The 21,167-nt window shown below is 51.3% G+C and overlaps 2 long non-coding RNA genes across 2 annotated transcripts in view; one reads left to right on the forward strand and one right to left on the reverse strand.

The window, feature by feature from the left end:
• Positions 1 to 4,445: 4,445 nt before the first annotated feature.
• Positions 4,446 to 15,406, reverse strand: LOC144336815 (uncharacterized). Its single transcript, XR_013409134.1, has 4 exons — positions 14,436 to 15,406; positions 8,423 to 8,892; positions 4,818 to 5,699; positions 4,446 to 4,519 (listed from the first exon to the last, which is right to left on the reverse strand). It is a non-coding gene; the product is annotated as an uncharacterized LOC144336815 (long non-coding RNA).
• LOC144336816 (uncharacterized) overlaps positions 10,955 to 21,167 on the forward strand; it is a 177,521-nt gene continuing 167,308 nt past the window's right edge. The window contains exons 1-2 of the long non-coding RNA XR_013409135.1: positions 10,955 to 11,014; positions 14,196 to 14,416. This is a non-coding gene — a long non-coding RNA (uncharacterized LOC144336816). The remainder of the gene's footprint in view (positions 11,015 to 14,195; positions 14,417 to 21,167) is intronic.

Raw genomic sequence — 21,167 nt, forward strand, 5'->3', positions numbered from 1 at the left:
CAGGCATGAACCACCACGCCCAGCCTTGATCAATTGCCTTTTCCCAAATCAGTCATGCTGCACAGCCTTCCTGCAGCTCCCTCTGTTCCGTAGAAAGAATGGGGACGCTGAGAGGCCTGGAGCCCAGCCCTGAAGGAACTTCCAGTCTGGGGAAGAAAAAGCTAGACGCACACACACGCAATGTGGTGGGCTCAGGGCTGGGCCAGAGAAAGGCATGGAATCTGGGAAGGGCCTGGGGTACACAGGTGATGGGTGAGGACTTTGCCTGGGAGGGTTATTTATTTGTTCTTTCATGTATTCAACAAGTATGGCTACGGCTCCAGCCCTATGTCACACTCTGTTCTATGGACAGGGGTGCACTCTGGAGGGCGTCCAAGAGGACATCCAGTGGGGTTTGGCCCTGAAAGGTGAGCTGGAGGGAAGACATCCCAGCAGAGGGACTGGCCCATGCCAAGAGGAAGGGGCAGAGTTGGAAGGGAAATTGTGCAGGCCAGAGGTTAAGAAAAGAAAGGAGCCATGCTTACTACTTGGTATCTGGCTTGGTGGTGAGGATCCTGGACGAAGGAATGGGTTGGGAGGAGGTGAGGTGCTGGGTTTGAGGGGATCACCTACAAGGCAGGTAAGGCTGAGCATGGGAGAACCATTCTGGTTAGAGATAGTTACATGGGTATCCCAGAAATCTTCAGACAATTGTTTTTTTTTGAGACAAATCTCCCGCTGTCACCCAGACTGGAGTGCAGTGGCGCGCGATCTCCGCTCACTGCAACCTCTGCCTCCAGGGTTCAATTGATTCTCCTGCCTCAGCCTCCCAAGTAGCTGGGATTACAGGCACACACCACAACGCCTGGCTTATTTTGCATTTGTAGTACAGACAGAATTTCACCATGTTGGCCAGGCTAGTCTCAAACTCCTGAACTCAGGTGATCTACCCTTCTCTGCCTCCCAAAGTGCTGGGATTATGGGATTACAGGCATGAGCCACCGTGCCCGCCATTTTTTTTTTTTTTTTTTTTTGAGACGGAGTTTTACTCTTGTTGCCCATGCTGGAGTGCAATGGCACAATCTCTGTTCACCACAACCTCCGCCTCCTGGGTTCAAGAGATTCTTCTGCCTAAGCCTCCCGAGTAGCTGGGATTACAGGCATGTGCCACCATGCCCAGGTAATTTTGTATTTTTCGCAGAGACAGGTTTCTCCATGTTAGTCAGGCTGGTCTCGAACTCCCGACCTCAGGGGATCTGCCCGCCTCAGCCTCCCAAAGTGCTGGGATTACAGGCATGAGCCACCAAGCCCGGACTTTTTTTTCAAGACTGAGTTTCGCTCTGTGGCCCGGTCTGGAGTGTAGTGGCGCCATCGACCCACTACAACCTCCATTCCTGGGTTCAAGCAATTCTCCTGCCTCAGTCCCCTCCCCCCAGTAGGTGGAACTACAGGCCCACACCCCCATGTCCAACTAATTTTTGTGTTTTTGGTAGAGACAGGGTTTCACCATGTTGGTCAGGCTGGTCTCGAACTCCTGACCTCAAGTGATCTACCGACCTCGGCCTCCCAAAGTGCTGGAATTACAGGCATGAGCCACCACGCCTGACCAAAATTCTTTAACTTTTTATTTGAAAATAATTAAAAACACACAAAGTTGCATGCCAGGGATGGTGGCTCACGTCTGTAATCCCAGCACTTTGGGAAGCTGAGGCAGGAGGATCGTTTGAGACCAGGAGTTCAAAATCAGTCTGGGCAACATAGCAAGACCTCCATCTCTACAAAAAATTAAAAGAAAATTAAGAGGGTGTAGTGGTGAGCGCCTGTAGTCCCAGCTACTTGGGAGGCTGAAGTGGGAGGATCACTTGAGTCTGGATGTCACTGCACTTCAGCCTGGGCAGCAGAGCAAGACCCCACTTCAAAACAAAAACAAAAACAACTGAGAGTTACAGAATAGCATGAACAACTTGTATAAGCCCTTTGTCCAGATTCACCAACCACCCACATTTTGTCACATTTGCCATATATATGTACATATATGTTATACGCATATGTATATATGCATTTTTTGACTAAATGATTTGAGAGCAAGTTGTAGACAGGATGTTCCTTTGCCTTCAGATACTTTGCTGTGTGTTTCCTAAGAACAGGGACATCCTCTTATATAAACATACTACAGTTTTTGCCCCAGTCGGTATTCAAATTTTGCTAGTTGCCCAAATAATAGGCTTTATTGGGCCAGGTACAGTGGCTCATACGTGTAATCCCAACACTTTGAGAGGCCAAGGAAGGAGGATTGGTTGAGGCCAACAGCTCAAGACTAGCCTGGGCAATATAGTAAGACCCCTGACTCTACAAAACTAGAAAAAATTAGCAGCATATGGTGGTGCATACCTGTAGTCCCAGCTACCCGGGAGGCTGAGGTGAGAGAGTTGCTTGAGCCCAGGAGGTCGAGGCTGCCATGAGCTGTGATCATGCTACTCCATTCCAGTCTGAATAACAGAGCAAGACCCTGTAGGGAAAAAAAAAAAAAACAGTGGCCGGGTGTGGTGGCTCACACCTGTAATTCCGGCACTTTGGGAGGCTGAGGCTGGCGGATCACCTGAGGTCAGGAGTTCAAGACCAGCCTGGCCAACATGGTGAAACCCCGTCTCTACTAAAAATACAAAAAGTAGCTGGGCATGGTGGCGGGTGCCTGTAATCCCAGCTACTCGGGAGGCTGAGGCACGAGAATAGCTTGAACCGAGGAGGCAGAGGTTGCAGTGAGCTGTGATCGCGACACTGCACTCCAGACCGGGTGAAAGAGCAAGATTGAGTCTCAAAAAAAAAAAAGAAAAAAGAAAAAGAAAAGAAAAAAAATTGAATCTTTTATTGCAATGTTTCTTTGCTGGCCCAGGATCTAATGCTGCATCATGAGTTGCATCTAATCCTTTTGTTTGGAGGCAGAGTCTTGCTCTGTCGCCCTGGCTGAAGTGCAGTGGCATGATCTTGGCTCACTGTAACCTCCGCCTCCCAAGTTCAACAGATTTTCCTGCCTCAGCCTCCCAAGTAGCTGGCCACCACACCCGGCTAATTCTAATCCTTATATCTCTTGATTTCTTTTAATCTGAATCGGTTCCTCAGCCTTTCTTTGTCTTTCATGACATTGACATTTTTGGAGAGCTGAGGTCAGTTGTGCAGAATGGCCAGCAGCCAGCTGGCCTGCCATTTCCTTGTGACCAGGTTCAGGCTGTGCATCTTCGGCAGAAACCACAGAAGCAATGCTGCCCGGTGCATCATATCAGAAGGTTCCTGACGTCAGTTCCCAGCATTGGCGATGTTCAGCTGTCATCACCAGGGCAAAGTTGGTCAAGTTTTCTTGCTATAAGAGTGCATTTTCCTCCCTTTCCATCCTCCCCATTTGTAAGGGGGATGAAAGTTGAATGACTGACCAGGGACTAGCATCACAGAACAGTTATCCTATAAGGAAATACACTGAGACCATGTGAATATCCTAGTACCCATTAAGCTTTCCCCCATGGATTTTAGCATCTTTTGATTATTTCTCCGGATCATTTTTTTACTTTTTTTTTTTTTTGAGAGAGTGTCTTGCTCTGTTTCCCAGGCGGGGTTCCAGTGGCACAATCATAGCTCACTGCAGCCTCGAACTCCTGGGCCCAAGTGGCCTCCCGAGTAGCTGGAACTACAAACACACCCCACAACTCCTGGGCCTTCTCTGATGCTTTTTGTTTTAATTGAGGTAAAATTCACATAGCATAAAATTAAACATTGACCATTTAAAGTATGTTCATACTGTGTGACCATCACCTCTAGTTACAGATCATTTCCATCCCTGCAAACAGAAACCTCCCCATTCTCCCTCCTCCAGGCCCTCGAACCCACTAATCCACTTTCTGTCTCTATGAATTTATCCATTCTGGGCATTTCATATCAATGGAATCATACACTATGTGGCCTTTTGTGTCTGGCTTCTGTCACTCAACATCATGTTTTTGGGGTTCTTCTGTGTCGTAGCATGGATCCAAGCTTCCTTCCTTTTAATTTTATTATTTATTATTATTATTATTATTATTATTAATTTTGAGACAGGGTCTCACTCTGTTGTGCCCAGGCTGGAGTGCAGTGGCATGATCTCGGGCTGACTGCAACCACCGCCTCCCAGGTTCAAGCAGTTCTCCTGCCTCAGCCTCCTGAGTAGCTGTGACTACAGGTACCTGCCACGACACCCAGCTAATTTTTGTATTTTTAATAGTTAATAATTCTAGTTATTTTGTAAAAATACAAACATCTTGTAATTTTAATAGAGCCTCACCATGTTGGCCAGGCTGGTCTTGGCCTCCCAAAGTGCTAGGATTATAGGCATGAGCCACTGTGCCCAGCCTTCCTTCCTTTTTATGGCTAAGTAATATTTCATTGAATGGCTATACCACACAATACTTACCCAGTCGTCCATTGATACTTAGGATGGATTTTTTTTTTTTTTTTTTTTTTTTTGAGACGGAACCTCGCTCTGTCACCCAGGGAGTGGAGTGGTTTCAGCTCACTGCAACCTCCGCCTCCTGGATTCAAGCAATTCTCTGCCTCAGCTCTCAAGTAGCTGGGATTACAGGCGCTCACCACTATGCCTGGCTAATTTTTGTATTTTTAGTAGAAACGAGGGTTTCACCATCTTGGCCAGGCTGGTCTCGAACTCCTGACCCTGTGATCCACCCGTCTCGTCCTCCCAAAATGCTGGGATTACAGGCATGAACCACCGTGCCCGGTTGGATGGATTTTTCTTTTTTAGACGGACTTTCACTCTGCCACCTAAGCCAGAGTGCGGTGGCGCAATCTCGGCTCACTGCAACCTCTGCCTCCCGGGTTCAAGAGATCATCCTGCCTTAGCCTCCCGACTAGCTGGGGCTACAGGCGCGCACCACCATGCCCAGATAACTTTTTGTATTTTTAGTAGGGACAGGATTTCACCATACTGGCCAAGCTGGTCTCAAACTCCTGACCTTGTGATCCGTCTGCCTCAGCCTCCCAAAGTGCTGGTTTACAGGCGTGAGCCACCACGCCCGGCCAGACGGATGATTTTTAAAGGCTGAAAGAGGAGGCAAAGGAGACAGAGAAAGCTTGTCAAAGAGAGGAGACAGCCGGGCACAGTGGCTCCCACCCATAATCACACTTTAGGAGGCAGACATGGGAGGACTGCTTGAGCTCAGGAGTTTCAGATAAGCCTGAGCAACATCGTGAAATCTCATCTCCATAAAAAATTTTAAAATTGCTGGGTGTGGTGGCTCACCCATGTAATCCCACCATTTGAGAGGCCGAGGCAGGAGGATCACAAGGTCAGGAGATTGAGACCATCCTGACTAACACAGTGAAACCTTGTCCCTACTAAAAACACAAAAAATTAGTCAGGCGTGGTGGCACGCGCCTGTAGTCCCAGTTACTCAGAGGCTGAGGCAGGAGAATCGCTTGAACCTGGGAGGCGGAGGTTGCAGTGAGCTGAGATTGTACCACTGCACTCCAGCCTGGGCAACAGAGTGAGACTCTGTCTCAAAAAAAAAAAAAAAAAAAGAGGCTGAGGTGGAAGGATTGCTTGAGCCCAGGAGTTCCAGGCTGCAGTGAGCTATGATCACACCACTGCACTCCAACCTGGGTGACAGAGCTGTCTCATAAAGAGAGAGTGAGAGAGAGTGCTAAGGATAAAAGCTGAGCTTGGGCACAGTGGCTCACGACTGTAATCCCAGCACTTTGGGAGGCCGAGGCGGGCGGATCATAAGGTCAGGAGTTCAAAACCAGCCTGACCAACATGGTGAAACCCTGTCTCTACTAAAATTACAAAAATTAGCCAGGCTTAGTGGCATGTTCCTGTAATCCCAGCTACTCAGGAGGCTGAGGCAGGAGAATCGCTTGAACTCAGGAGGTGGAGGTTGCAGTGAGCCAAGATCGTACCACTGCACTCCAGCCCAGAGTGCAATGAAGCCCATTGCACTTTAGCCTGTGACAAAGTGAGACTCTGTCTCAAAACAACAACAACAACAACAACAAAGAAAGTTGAATGACTGACCAGCAGCTAGCATCACTGACAACCCCTGGTCTTGCCCTGGCTTCTGAGAGGGCAGAAGGTGAAGATATTTGACCATTTCCATCTTACAGGTGCAGCCGTATAACTTTAGAAGACAGGCCGGCCACGGTGGCACACGCCTGGAATCCCAGCACTTTGGGAGGCTGAGGTGGGTGGATCACCTGAGGTCAGGAGTTCCAGACCAGCCTGGCTAACGTGGTGAAGCCCCATCTCTACTAAAAATACCAAAATTTCCTGGGCATGGCGGCCGGTGACTGTAATCCCAGCTACTCAGGAGGCTGATGTAGGAGAATCGTTTGAACCTGGAAGGAGGAGGTTGCGATAAGCTGAGATTGCACCACTGCACTCCAGCCTGGGCAACAAGCGTGAAACTCTGTCTCAAAAAAGAAAAAAAAAAAAAAAAAAAGACAGTGACTCACTGCAGCCTTTCTGGGAAAAAAGTTGAGGTTTGAAGCTAAGTCTCAAGCCAGGCGTTGCGGTGCGTGCCTATAGTCCCAGCTACTCGGAAGACTGAGGCAGGAGGATCACTTGAGCCCAGGAGTTCCAGGCTGCAGTGAACTATGATCATGACACTGCACTCCAGCTTTGGAGCAAGACTGTCTCCCAAAAAAAAGGCCTGGCTGGGCACAGTGTAGCACACCTGTAATCTCAGAACTTTGGGAGGCTGAGGCAGGAGGATCACTTGAGTTCAGAGTTTGAGACCAGGCTGGGCCATAGTGAGACTCTGTCTCTACAAAAACAAAAACAAAAAAGAAACAATTAGCTGGGTGTGGTGGTGTACACCTGTAGTCCCAGCTACTCAGGAGGCTGAGGCAGGAGGATCACCTGAGCCCAGGAGTTCCAGACTGCAGGGAGCCATGGTCACACCACTGTACTGCAGCCTGGGCAACAGAGTGACCTTGTTTCAGAAAAAAAAAAAAAAAAAACAGGAAGAAAAAGAAAAAAAAATGAACCTGGATCTCAGTGACTCCCGGCCACATGGAGTACAGGGGCAGGGTAGGGGTTGGGCAGAGGAATAGACAAAAGTTGCCTAAGAAGGGGTACACCCTGACGCACGGCGACTGTGCTGAGTCAACAGGCCCGTGGGGGCAGGCACAGATCTAGTCCTGCGTCATGCTCACCACCCAGGAAGGAAATCCAAGACCCTCAGTCCTACTTTCGGGCCCCTTGGGCCGGGAATGACCCTCTCCTTCCTAACCCTCCCCACCAACCCCCCAGCAAAAAAAAAAAACAAAAAAAACAAAACAAAACAACCATCACACCATGTCAAACCTCATCTGCACCCAGCAGGCCTTGCGCTCCCATGGTCTTTGCCTGGGCGCTTCCCTCTGCCTGAGACACCCAGCTGCACAGAAACACCCTTTTGCTTCCTCCCCAAGCGGGAACTCACAGCCACTGTGACCTCTTCAAAAATACATTTTTTTCCAGCTAGGGGGAATGTTCTGCTGTTTCTCACACAGTTCTCAGACAGGCCACCCCTTTGCCCAAGCTACTCTCTTTCTTTTTTTTTCTTTTTTTTTTTTTTTTTTGAGATGGAGTTTTGCTCTGTCACCCAGGCTGGAGTGCAGTGGTGCAATCTCAGCTCACTGCAGCCTCCACCTCCCGGGTTCAAGTGATTCTCCGGCCTCAGCCTCCCATGGAATTACAGGGGTGGGCCACCACGCCCGGCTAATTTTTGTATTTTTAGTAGAGATGGGGTTTCACCATGTTGGCCAGGCGGGTCTCGAACTCCTGACCTCAAGTGATCTGCCCGCCTCAGCCTCCCAAATTGCTGGGATTACAGGCGTGAGCCACCACGCCCAGCCTGCTTGCTCTCTTTCTTTCTCTCTATTTATTTATTTATTTATTTTATTTACTTATTTTTAATAGAGACAGAGTCTCGTTCTATAGTCCAGGCTGGAGTGCAGTGGTGCGATCACAGCTCACTGCAGCCTTGACCTTCCAGGCTTAAGTGATCCTCCCACTTCGGTCTCCCGAGTAGTTGGAATTACAGGTGCTCCCCACCAAACCCTGCTAATTTTTGTATTTTTTGTAGCGATGGGGGTCTCGCTATGTTGCCCAGGCTGATCTCAAACTCTTGAGCTTGAGTGATCCTCCCACTCTTGGCCTCCCAAAGTGCTGGGATTCCAGGCCTGAGTCACTGTGCCTGGCCCCTTATTTCTGTTTCTGGTTACCTCCTATCCATTCTTCAAGGATACCTCTCTGGGAAGTCCTCCCTGCCCCTCAGTCTGCACCCCTCTCTCCCCGACACCCCTGCTCTTCCGGTGCCCTTTTTCTCCACGGCTCAGCCTTGTTCACAAGGGGTTTGGGGTGTCTGTACCCTGGTTTGTCCCCTATTTAAAGACTAAGGGCTGGCTGGGCGCAGTGGCTCACGCCTGTCATCCCAACACTTTGGGAGGCCGAGGCGGGCGGGTCACCTGAGGGCAGCAGTTTCAGACCAGCCTGGGTAACATGGTAAAACCCCGTGTCTACAAAAAACACAAAAATTATCCGGGCATGCTGCTGCATACCTGTAGTCCCAGCAATTCGGAAGACTGAGGTGTGAGGATCGCTTGAACCTGGGAAGTGGAGATTGCAGTGAGCTGAGATCGTGCCCCTGCACTCCAGCCTGGGTGACAGACTGAGACCCTGTCTCCAAACAAAAACAAAAAACAAACAAACAAAAGACTGAGGTAGACAGAGGATGAGGTTTCTCGAGGGTCCCAGCATCCCCCAGCATGGGGTGAGCACAAAGCAGGTGACATGGGACAGTTTGGTGACTCAGGAAGGGGCTGAAGGAACTGAGAAGCCCAGCCCAGAAGAGCCACTTCAGGGCACGGTGGCTCATGCCTATAATCCCAGCACTTTGGGAGGCCAAGGCAGGCAGATCACAAGGTCAGGAGATCGAGACCATCCTGGCTAACATGGTGAAACCCCGTCTCTACTAAAAATACAAAAAATTAGCCGCGTGTGGTGGCGGGCGCCTGTAGTCCCAGCTACTCAGGAGGCTGAGGCAGGGGAATCGCTTGAACCCGGAAGGTGGAGGTTGCAGTGACCCAAGATTGCACCACTGCACTCCAGCCTGGTGACAGAGTGAGACCCCGTCCCCCCACCAAAAAAAAGCCGCCACTTTGGGGGCCTCAAACCACTCTGTTCAGTATAATTTTGCAGGCAGGGATGGTCTATGGTTCCACAGAAGGGTCTAGGGATTGAGGGGCAAAGTTAGGGCCCTCAAGGAAGGTCAGCTCCTCCCTTGGCCCATCTGAGAAGGGCCTTTCTTTCTTTCTTTCTTTCTTTTTTTCCTCTTTTTTTTTTTTTTTTTTTTTTGAGACAGAGTGTCATTCTGTCACCCAGGCTGGGGTGCAGTGGCTCGATCTCGGCTCATTGCAACTCCGTCTCCTGGGTTCAAACAATTGAGAAAGGGCTTTCTGCTGGAATGGATGCTGTAGGAGGTGCTGAGTTCCCCATCACTAGGAGCAACCAAGGACCCTGGACACACATTTCACTAGGTGGGAAGTTCAGAGTCTGTGACTGCTGATACAGCACACCGTGGTCTGTGGGAGAGGGGGCAGTAATGGTGAAAACACAGGCAGAGGACTGCACGGGGGAATACAGACTAAAAGAAGACAGACCCGGCCAGGAGCGGTGGCTCATGCCTGTAATCCCAGCACTTTGGGAGGCTGAAATGGGCAGATCACTTGAGGTCAGGAGTTCGAGACCAGCCTGGCCAATATGGCGAAACCCCACCTGCACTAAAAATACAAAAATTAGTCAGGCCTGGTGGCAGACGCCTGTAATCCCAGCTACTTGGGAGGCTGAGGCAGGAGAATCACTTGAACCCGGGAGGCAGAGCTTGCAGTGAGCCAAGATTGCACCACTGCACTCCAGCCTGAGCAACAGAGCAAGACTCTGTCTCAAGTAAAAAGAAGAAAGACATATCTACAAAGCACCCGCTCAGCCAAAGATGGGATCTCAGCTGCGGGTTCCTGCCACTGCCCTCCAGCCACGGTGGTGGGACCCACCCAAGGTGTCCAGATCCCTAGGGGACGGGGCAGTTGGAGCAACCCTTCCCATGGCCTTGCAGCCTGCAGCCGCACAGTTCCCAATGTGGTGGGGGTGGGCTTGAGCCCCCTCTCCAGCTCCTGCTGGCTGCCTTGGCTGGGGACTGCATTTCTCCTCCATGAGCTCAGTCCCTGGGGATGCGGGACCTGGGGCCAGGCCAAGACACAGCTGCTGGCCCGCTGACCAGGAACCTGAGAATGTGCCCTGGCTTTTCCTCTTGGGACTGCGGTCCCGCCCTCTGCCCAGAAGCTGGGGCCAGGTTCTCCAGCCAGGCAGTGGGCTGTGGGAGCCTAGTGAGAACCAGCAGGGGTGAGGGCAGTTGAGTGTGGGCCTTTGGCAAGTGTGGGGAGGCTGGACCCAGCCGTGTCCCCTGGACACTGCTTCCCTGGGACACTCTGACGCTTGAACCTTCCATGGCTCCCCATTGCCTAAAGTAACACAATTCCTCCCCACCTCATCAGTTTCATCTCCCTGCCTCTTGGCCTTGCCAGCCTTTGCCTGCAACGTTCCCACTGGTAGAAACATGCTTCTCATACCACAAAGGCTCCTTTCCCCTGGCTGCTTACTCTGACCCTCCAGCTCTTCTCACCTTCATTCAGTCGTTCAACAAACATTTACTGGACACTTACTTGGTGCCAGGCCTTATTGTAGGCAGAGGTGACCCAAGACAGAGCCAGTTCCTGCCCTGAGAAGGGAAACAGACAAGAAACAAACAGACAAACAAGAACCATCAAGGCCGGGCGCGGTGGCTCACGCCTGTAATCCCAACACTTTGGGAGGCAAAGGAAGGAGTATCACTTGAGTCCAGGAGTTCAGAACCAGTCTGGTCAACATAGCGAGACCCCACCTGTCTCTTCGAAAGAATTTTTTTTTTTTTTTTTTTTTTTGAGACAGAGTCTCGCTCTGTCACCAGGCTAGAGTGCAGTGGCACCATCTCCACTCACTGCAACCTCCGCCTCCTGGATTCAAGCGATTCTCCTCCCTCAGCCTCCCGAGTAGCTGGGATTACAGGCATGCGCCACCATGCCCGGCTAGTATTTTTTTTTTTTCGTTTTGTTTTGGTTTTTTTTTTTTTTTGTGTGTGTGTGTGTGTGTGTGTGTAGTAGAGACAGGGTTCACCATGTTGGTCAGGCTGGTCTCGAACCCCTGAGCTCGTGATCCACCTGCCTTGGCCTCCCAAACCGCTGGGATTACAGGCGTGAGCCACTGCGCCTGGCCTAAGGAAATCTTTTAAATTAGCCAAGCATAGGTGGTGCCTGCCTGTAGTACCATCTACTTCTGCGGCTAAGGCAGGAGGATCATTTGAGCCCAGAGTTTGAGGCTGCAGAGAGCTATGATTGTGCCACTGTACTCCAGCCTGGGCAAAAGAGCAAGACCCTGTCTTAAAAAAATAATAATAAACAGGCTGGGTATGATGGCTCATGCCTGTAATCCCAGCACTTTGGGAGGCTGAGGTGGGCGGATCGCCTGAGGTCAGGAGTTGGAGACCAGCCTGGGTCAACATGGTGAAACCTCGTCTCTACTAAAAATACAAAAATTAGCCGGGCATGGTGGCGGGTGCCTGTAGTCCCAGTAACTTGGGAGGTTGAGGCAAGTGAATCGCTTGAACCTGGGAGGTGGAGGTTGCCATGAGCCGAGATCGCACCACTGCACTCCAGCCTGGGTGACAGAGGGATATTCCATCTCAAAAAAAAAAAAAAAAAAAAAAAAAAGAAAGAAAGAAAAGAAAAGAAAAGAAACCGAAACAGAGCCATTGAGACAAGATGGTTAAATGTGAGGGAGAGCAGGGAAGTCACCCAAAGGAGAAGAGGAGCCTGCGAGGCAAACATCCAGGGCTGGGGTGTTCCAGACAGAGTGAACGGCGAGTGCAAAGGCCCAGAGGAGGAAGGAGAGGTTGGACGAGAAGAACAGTGAGGAAGCCTGGGTGCCGGGTGCAGAATGAGCAAAGTGGAGGAGGTCAGGGAAGTGGGTGGGGCTGACTCCCAAGGGACCAGAGGGTCTGGGATTCTAGCCCAAGCACAGTGAAGGTGAAGCCACTGGAGGGTTTTAGCACAAGAAGCTGATCTGATTTAGTTTACAAACAATCACTTTGGGTTTTTTTGGTTTTTTGGGGACAGAGTCTCATTCTGTCGCCCAGGTTGTAGTGCAGTGGTACGATCTCAGCTCACTGCAAACTCTGCCTCCCAGGTTCAAGCGATTCTCATGCCTCAGCCTCCCGAGTAGCTGGGACTACAGGCGCGCAGCACCATGCCCAGGTAATTTTTTTTTTTTTTCTCTTTGAGACAGAGTTTCACTCTTGTTGCCCAGGCTGGAGTACAACGGTCTGATCTTGACTCACTGCAACCTCCGCCTCCGGGTTCAAGCTGTTCTTCTGCTTCAGCTTCCCAAGTAGCTGAGATTACAACCACCCGCCATCACAGCTGGCTAATTTTTTGTATTTTTAGTAGAGTCAGGAGTTCGGCTAGGCTGGTCTTGAACTCCTGACCTCAAGTGATTCACCCGCCTCAGCCTCCCAAAGTGCTGGGATTACAGGCATGAGCCACTGCACCTGGGCTAATTTTTTTGTATTTTAGTAGAGACGGGATTTCACCATCTTTCCCTGGCTGGTCTCAAACTCCTGAGCTCAAGCAATCTACCCACCTTGGCCTCCCAAAGTGTTAGGATTACAGGCGTGAGCCACTGCGCCTGGTCGAAAAGAATCACTTTGGAAGGCCTGTCATTCTCTTCTCCCAGGGAGCCTACCCTGAGGTTTCACACAGCCTCCATCAGGGCTCTGATGACTCCATGTGATCCTGCCTGGCTCGCCCGTCAGATTGCAAGCTAGGTGAGGATCTGTCTTGATCAGTGCTAAGTCCCCCACATCCAGCACAGAGCCCGATGCACAGTAAGTGAAATCATTTTCAGCTGGATGAATGAATAAATTGGGAGTTGGGACCTGATCGTGTCCAGGGCCAGCCCTCGAGACTTCCTGAGACCCTCTGTATGCACATAGACATATCCACACCCCCTGGATCAGGGGCTAGGTCAGAGGGAAAGACTGGGGTGTTGGGGTGTGAGAACTGATGGAGGAGAAAAGGAAGTGGAGGAAGAGAAGTCGCTTTTTGTTTGTTTGGGTTTTTTTTTTGAGACGGAGTTGCACTCTTCTCACCCAGGCTGGAGTGCAATGGCACGATCTCAGCTCACCGCCACCTCTGCCTCCCGCGTTCAAGCAATTCTCCTGCCTCAGCCTCCCAAGTAACTGGGATGACAGGCAAGAGCCACTACGCCTGGCTAATTTTGTATTTTTAGTAGAGATGGGGTTTCTCCATGTTGGTCAGGCTGGTCTTGAACTCCTGACCTCAGGTGATCTGCCTGCCTCGGCCTCACAAAGTGCTTGGGATTACAGGCGTGAGCCACCGAACTCGCATATATATATATATATACACACACACACACACATATATATATATATATATATTTTTTTTTTCCCCACAGAGTCTCACTGTTGCCCAGGCTGGAGTGCAATGGTACCATCTCAGCTAACTGCAACTTCTACCTCCTGGGTTCAAGCAATTCTCATGCCTCAGCCTCCCAAGTAGCTGGAATGACAGGCACCCGCCATCATGCCCAGTTAATTTTTTTATTTTTGTAAAGACGGGGTTTTACCATGTTGGCCAGGCTGGTCTTGAACTTCTGACCTCAGGTAATCCACCCACCTCTGCCTCCCAAAGTGTTGGGATTACAGGCATGAGTCACGACGCCTGGCCTTTTTTTTTTTTTTTTTGAGAAGGAGTCTCACTCTGTTACCCAGGCTGGAGTGCAATGGTGCAATCTCGGCTCACTGCAAGCTCCGCCTCCCGGGTTTACGCCATTCTCCTGCCTCAGCCTCCCGAGTAGCTGGGACTACAGGCTCCCACCACCATGCCCGGCTAATGTTTTGTATTTTTAGTAGAGATGGGGTTTCACCGTGTTAGCCAGGATGGTCTTGATCTCCTGACCTTGTGATCCGCCCGCCTCAGCCTCCCAAAGTGCTGGGATTACAGGTGTGAGCCATGGCACCCGGCCTTTTTTTTTTTTTTTTTTTTTTTGAGACAGAGTCTTGCTCTGTCGCCAGGCTGGAGTGCAGTGGAGTGATCTTGTCTCACTGCAACCTCTGCCTCCTGGGTTCAAGCGATTCTCCTGCCTCAGCCTCCCCAGTAGCTGGGACTACAGGCGTGCGCCACCACGCCTAGCTAATTTTTGTATTTTTAGCAGAGGCGGGGTTTCACCATATTGGCCAGGATGGTCTCGATCTCTCGACCTCATGATCTGCCCACCTTGGCCTCCCAAAGTGCTGGGATTATAGGCGTGAGCCACTGAGCCCAGCCTTTTTTTTTTTTTTTTTCCCCGTAGAGATGGGGTCTTGAACTCTTGGCCTCAAGTGATCCTCCTGCCTCAGCCTCCCGAAGTGCTGGAATTACAGGCATGAGCAACCAAGCCCAGCCTGGAATTCACTTCAATGGAGCATCTGCAGCTCTGTGGTTCTGGGGAGAGGTAGAGGGGAGGTCATTCTCAACCCCTTCTGGGGGTGCTGGTTTCCCCACCCCAGAACCTTCCATTGTGTCTGACACCCTGTTCTCTGTCCTGTATTCTCAGGCCCTGGACTCTGGACCTCAGCAACCTTCCATGCCCATGGCCTCACCCTGGATCTTATCTCCCCTTGCTCACCTCTGAATTGGGATGTTCTGATGTCCCCTAACTCAGCGACCTCCAACCTCTTTGGCACCAGGGACTGGCTTTGTGAGAGACAATTTTTCCACAGACCGGGGTGGGGGTGGTTTCGGGATGATTCAAGTGATACTTTTTTTATTTTTTAATTTTTTGAGATGGAGTTTCGCTCTTGTTGCTCAGGCTGGAGCGCAGTGGCGTGATCTTGGCTCACCCCAACCTCCACCTCCCGGGTTCAAGTGATTCTCCTGCCTCAGCCTCCCGAGTAGCTGGGACTACAGGCATGTGCCACCACACCCGGCTAATTTTGTATTTTTAGTAGAGACGAGGTTTCTCCATGTTGGTCAGGCTGGTCTCAAACTTCTGATCTCAGGTAATCCTCCTGCCTCGGCCTCCCAAAGTGCTAGGATTACAGATGAGAGCCATGCCTGGCTACTGGCCCACCCCTCCCCCCCCCTTTTTTTTTTGGAGATGGAGTCTCACTCTGTTGCCCAGGCTGGAGTGCAGTGGCACAATCTCGGCTGACTGCAACCTCTGCCTCCCGAGTTCAAGCGTTTCTCCTGCCTCAGCCTCCCGAGTAGCTGGGGTTATAGGCATGCACCACCACACCCAGTTAATTTTTTTTTTTTTTTTTTTTTTTTTTTTTTTTTTTTTTTTTTTGGAGACGGAGTCTCGCTCTGTTGCCCAGGCTGGAGTGCAGTGGCCGGATCTCAGCTCACTGCAAGCTCCGCCTCCCGGGTCTACGCCATTCTCCTGTCTCAGCCTCCCGAGTAGCTGGGACTACAGGCGCCCGCCACCTCGCCCGGCTAGTTTTTTGTATTTTTTAGTAGAGACGGGGTTTCACTGTGTTAGCCAGGATGGTCTCGATCTCCTGACCTCGTGATCCGCCCGTCTCGGCCTCCCAAAGTGCTGAGATTACAGGCTTGAGCCACCGCGCCCGGCCAATTTTTGTATTTTTAGTAGAGGCAGAGTTTCACCATGTTGGCCAGGCTGGTCTCGAACCTCTGACCTCAGGTGGTTTGCCCGTCTCAGCCTCCCAAAGTGCTGGGATTACAGGCATGAGCCACCGCACGCGGTCTACATTTTTATTTATATTTATGTATTTGAGACAGAGTCTTGCTCTGTCACCCAGGCTGGAGTGCAGTGGCATGATCTCAGCTCACTGCAACCTCTGCCTCCTGGGTTCAAGTGATTCTTGTGCCTCAGCCTCCTGATTAGTTGGAATTACAGGCGTGCGCCACCATGCCCAACTAGTTTTTGTATTTTCAGTAGATAGGGTTTCATCACGTTGGCCAGGCTGGTCTCTAATTCCTGGTCTCAAGTGATCCATCTGCCTCGGCCTCCCAAAGTGATGGAATTACAGGCATGAGCCACCGCGACCAGTCTCAAACGCATTAGATTTTTTTGTGCACTTCATTTCTATTATTATTACATGGCACTATATGATGAAATAATGATACGACCATAATGTAGAGTCAGTGGGAGCCCTGAGCTTCTTTTCCTACAACTAGTTGGTCCCATCTGAGGGTGATGCGAGACAGTGACAGATCATCAGGCATTAGATACTCATAAGGAGCATGCAATCTAGATCCCTTGCATGCGCAGTTCACAGTAGGATTTGCACTCCTATGAGAATCTAATGCTGCTGCTTATCTGACACGAGGCAGAGCTCAGGTGGTAATGTGCAGAGTGGGAGGGGCTGTAAATACAGATGGAACCTTGCTGGCTCTCCTGCCACTCAGCTCCTGCTGTATGGCCCCGTTTCTCTGTGGCCTGAGGTTTGGGGACCCCTGCCCTTACTGCTCGTTTTTGCCTCCCTGGCTCCAGAAGTTTGTCCTCCTTCCTGTAGGGGCGGCACTTGTCCCCACTGTCCCAACTACCTTCCCTCCTCCATGAGAGAAGGGGAGCTCCTCCCCTAGGCTTTCATTACCTTCTTCCTTAGCCACAGGCTGAAATCTCTTCCGTGATGAAGTGAAAATCTGGCCAGGCGCAGTGGCCCACGCCTGTAATCCCAGCACTTTGGGAGGCTGAGGAGGGCAGATCACTTGAGGTCAGGAGTTTGAGAGCAACCTGGCCAACATGGTGAAACCCTATCTCTACTAAAAATACAAAAATTGGCCAGGCGTGGTGGTTCATGTCTCTAATCCCAGCACTTTGCGAGGCTGAGGCGGGTGAATCACCTAAGTTCGAGACCAACCTGGCCAACATGGTGAAACTCTGTCTCTACTAAAAATACAAAAATTGCTGGGCATGGTGGCGGGCGTCTGTCATTCCAGCTACTTGGCTAAGGCAGGAGAATAGCTTGAACTTGGGAGGCAGAGGTTGCAGTGAGCTGAGATCACGTCACTGCACTCCAGCCTGGGCAACAAGAGCGACACCTTGTCTCAAAAAAAAAAAAAAAAAAAAAAAAAAGTAGTCAGAGGAAAGTGAATAGGGGACACTAATCCTCCTGGGTCCTTCCCTGCAGGGTTGCCTCAACTTGGCTGTGTCCGTCATGCACACGACTCTCTCCCTAGGCTCTGCTAACATCCTTCCCCTTGCCCTGTCGGGAGCTTCCAGAAATGATAAGGGATCCCCAAGGATGCTTGCCCTGGGTGTCTCACCAACTCCTGTTGGTTTCCCCAAACTCTGCCCATGCCTCTCTGTGTAGTCCTTGCAGCAAACCTCCTCAAATTTTCTGGTTTGTCTTTTTTTTCATTTTTTATTTTTAGAGACTGGGTCTCACTGTGTTGCCCAGGCTGGTCTCAAACTCCTAAACTCAAGTGATTCTCTCTCCTCAGTCTCCCAAAGCTCTGGGATTACAGGTGTGAGCCTGAGTGCCTGACCGCATTACTCTGTTTGAATGTGTTCTGTTGTTTTTCCCCAAGCCTCCAATATTCCCTTGCCCATCCCTGCTTAACCTCATTCAGAGCAGCCAAGCCCTCTGTCTTCAGTCTCACTCTTGGCTTTCCTCCCTCATAACTTGGAGATTTCCATGGCTCTTGCTTGATTATCTCAGCAGTTGTTTTTTTTTGTTTTGTTTTGTTTTGGGTTTTCATTTTTTCTTTTTTTTTTGAGATGGAGTTTCGCTCTTGTTGCCCAGGCTGGAGTGCAATGGTGCCATCTCAGCTCACCGAAACGTCCGCATCCCAAGTTCAAGCGATTCTCCTGCCTCAGCCTCCCGAGTAGCTGAGATTACAGGCATACACCACCAAGCCCGGCTCATTTTGTATTTTTTTTAGTAGAAACAGGGTTTCTCCATGTTGGTCAGGCTGGTCTCGAACTCCTGACCTCGGATGATCCACCCGCCTCGGCCTCCCAAAGTGCTGAGATTACAGACGTGAGCCACCGCGTCCGGCCTGTTTTGTTTTTTGTTTGTTTGTTTGTTTTTTCTTTTTGTTTGAGACAAGGTCTCCCTCTGTCTCTCAGGCTGGAGTGCAGTGGCACGATCTCAGCTCACTGCAACCTCCACCTCCCAGGTTCAAGCAATTCTCATGCTTCAGTCTCCTGAGTAGCTGGGACTACAGGCATCCGCCACCAAGCCTAGCTATTTTTTTTTTTTTTTTTTAAGTAGAGACGGAGTTTCACCATGTTGGCCAGGCTGATCTTGAACTCCTGGCCTCAAGTGATCTGCTCACCTTGGCCTCCCAAAGTGCTGGGATTACACGAGTGAGCCACTGTGCCCGGCCTGGGTTTTTGTTTGTTTAAGACAGGGTCTTGCTCTGTTGCCCAGGCTGGAGTGCAGTGGCATGATCACAGCTCACTGTAGTCTTGACCTCACAAGCTCAAGCAATCCTCCCATCTCAGCCTCCTAAGTAGCTGGGACTGCAGGCACAAGCCTCCATGCCCAGCAGTTTAATTTTTTTTTTTTTTTTTTTTTTTTGAGACAAGGGGTCTTGCAGTGTTTCCAAGGCTGGTCTCAAAACTCTTGGTCTGAAGTGATCCTCCCTCCTCAGCCTCCCAAAATGCTGGGATTAAAGGCATGAACCACCACGCTTGTCTCTCAGCAGCTTTTGACACCAGGAACTACATCCCTATTCCTTGACACTCCTCCCTCCTCCATTGCTGGGGCACCACTTTTGCCTGGTTCACCTCCTATCTTTTTTTTTTTTTGAGACAGAGTCTAGCTCTGTTGCCCAGGCTGCAGTACAGTGGTGCGATCTTGGCTCACTGCAGCTTCCACCTCCTGGGTTCAAGCGATTCTCCTGCCTCAGCCTCCCGAGTAGCTGAGATTACAGGCGCCCACCACCACGCACAGTTGATATTTGCATTTTTAGTAGAGACAGGGTTTCACTGTGTTGGACAGGCTGGTCTCCAACTCCTGACCTCGTGATCCTCCCGCCTCGGCCTCTCAAAGTGCTGGGATTACAGGCGTGAGCCACTGTGCCTGATCTTTCTTTCTTTCTTTTCTTTCCTTCTTTCTTTTCTTTCTTTCTTTCTTTCTTTCTTTCTTTCTTTCTTTCTTTCTTTCTTTCTTTCTTTCTTTCTTTCTTTCTTTCTTTCTTTCTTTTCTTTCTTTCTTTTTCTTTCTTTCTTTTTTTTTTTTTTGAGGCGGAGTCTCCCTCTGTCGCCCAGGCTGGAGTGCAGTGGCATGATCTTGGCTCACTGCAACCTCTGCCTCCCAGGTTCAAGTGATTCTCCTGCCTCAGCCTCCCGAGTAGCTGGGACTACAGGCGTGTGCCACCATGCCCGGCTAATTTTTTGTATTTTTGATAGAGGTGGGGTTTCACCATGTTAGCCAGGATGGTCTTGATCTCCTGACCTTGTGATCCGCCGGCCTCCGCCTCCCAAAGTGCTAGGATTACAGGCATGAGCCATCGCGCCCGGCCTCACCTCCTACCTTTGTGGCCTCTCTTCTCTGTCTCTGAGGTGTTGGGGGTCCTCAGGGCTCAGTCTTGTTGTCCATTCTGCTCTAGGGAGACTTCACCCTCGCTCCCAGCTTCAGAGACTCTCTGCCGCACAATACACCGATGCTTGCTGGGCTGTTTTTGTCTTTAGCCCATAACATGCTTCTAGGTCCCTACCCTGGGATCCAGCCCTGTCAGACTGAATATATCCCAAACCTGCCTCTCTACCTTCCCATCGTATCTGCTCCTCTTCCAGTGCCTGGACTTGAGTCTCGTTCTCCACTGCCTGGACCACGCCCATCCTCCTCTGAGGCCTCCCCACCCTCCGTCTGCCCCTCTGGTCCGCCTTCTCACCATCCCCCAAGTGACATTCCAGACACACGGATCTGTCCGAGACCCTCCCCTGCTGGCATGTGAAGCCTTTTACAGTTCCACGTCTTCCGATCCCAAACTTTCCTCCCAGTCTCACGGAAATGCTAAATCATCCCTGCGTGGGAGGCTTCTGTGAGTCGGAGCCCAGCTTTGCAAAGTTCAGCTCCAAGACTGCTTCCTCCAGGGAGCCTTCCCTCCCTCCCCCCAGGTAAGTGCTCCTCCCGTTTCTCATTCCACCAGGGCCTGATCACACCCTGTTGGCAGTGTCAGAGCCCGGTTTTGTCTCCCACCATCCCTCCTAGAACTGGTGGCAGGGACAGATGAATGGATGAATGAATGAATGGGAAGTGAGAATTCTACTACTGGACCATCAATGCAGACTAGACCTCTGAATGAGTGAGGAGTGAGAGAGTGAGTGATAGAAAGTGGACTAGAGGCAGGGAGAGGGATAGGCCGATCATGGGAGAAACCCCAGGCCAAGCCCCCGAGGTCCCCGCTCCAGCCCTAAAAGATGCGCGCGACAAGCCCTTGGGCCAGGGGGGGAAAAAAAAAAAGCGGGCCGGGATTGGCTCAGGCTGGGGGAGGCGGGTCTAGGAGAGACACGAGTCTCTATTGGCTCACTCGCCAGGACTCTGCCCAATCGACGCGATCGCCTTCTCCAGAAGACCCCGCCTCCCTCCCGCCTGCAGCCGCGCAGGCGGAAGAAGGCGCCTTTCCGTCGCCCTAGCAACCGTCAGCGGAACCCCGTCGCCAGGGCAACTGACCCAGGCCTCCCGTCAGCCTTTGCCTAGGCCCCTCCGGTCACCGGGACAACCGCTACCCGTTCCGGTCAACCATCAACCCGTCCCCCGTCACCCCGGCAACCGTCGCTGGACCCACCGCCCCCTGGACGCCGTCCTGGTCCTGTCCACAGGCCTCCTCGCCCCAAACCTCCGCCGCGAGCTCCGATGTCCCGGGGCCCCACGTCTCAGTGGCTCCCTCCTCCTTCTGCCCGTCTTCTCGCCTCCCCGGGGCGGGGGGCCTTGCTCCCACCCCGGCAGGGGGGCCCCGGGTTGGGCCAGGCCCTGGGGTCCCTGCTTGGTCGGGACAGTGGGACCGCCCTGTGCTGTGGCCGCGCGCAGCCCCCCGCAGGCCTCGGCGCTCGGACTCTTGCGTGGGACTGTCCAACCGCCACAGGGAGCTCTTCAAAATGC

This window comes from Macaca mulatta, chromosome 19, assembly GCF_049350105.2.
Source record: "Macaca mulatta isolate MMU2019108-1 chromosome 19, T2T-MMU8v2.0, whole genome shotgun sequence".
Classification (NCBI taxonomy): domain Eukaryota; kingdom Metazoa; phylum Chordata; class Mammalia; order Primates; family Cercopithecidae; genus Macaca; species Macaca mulatta.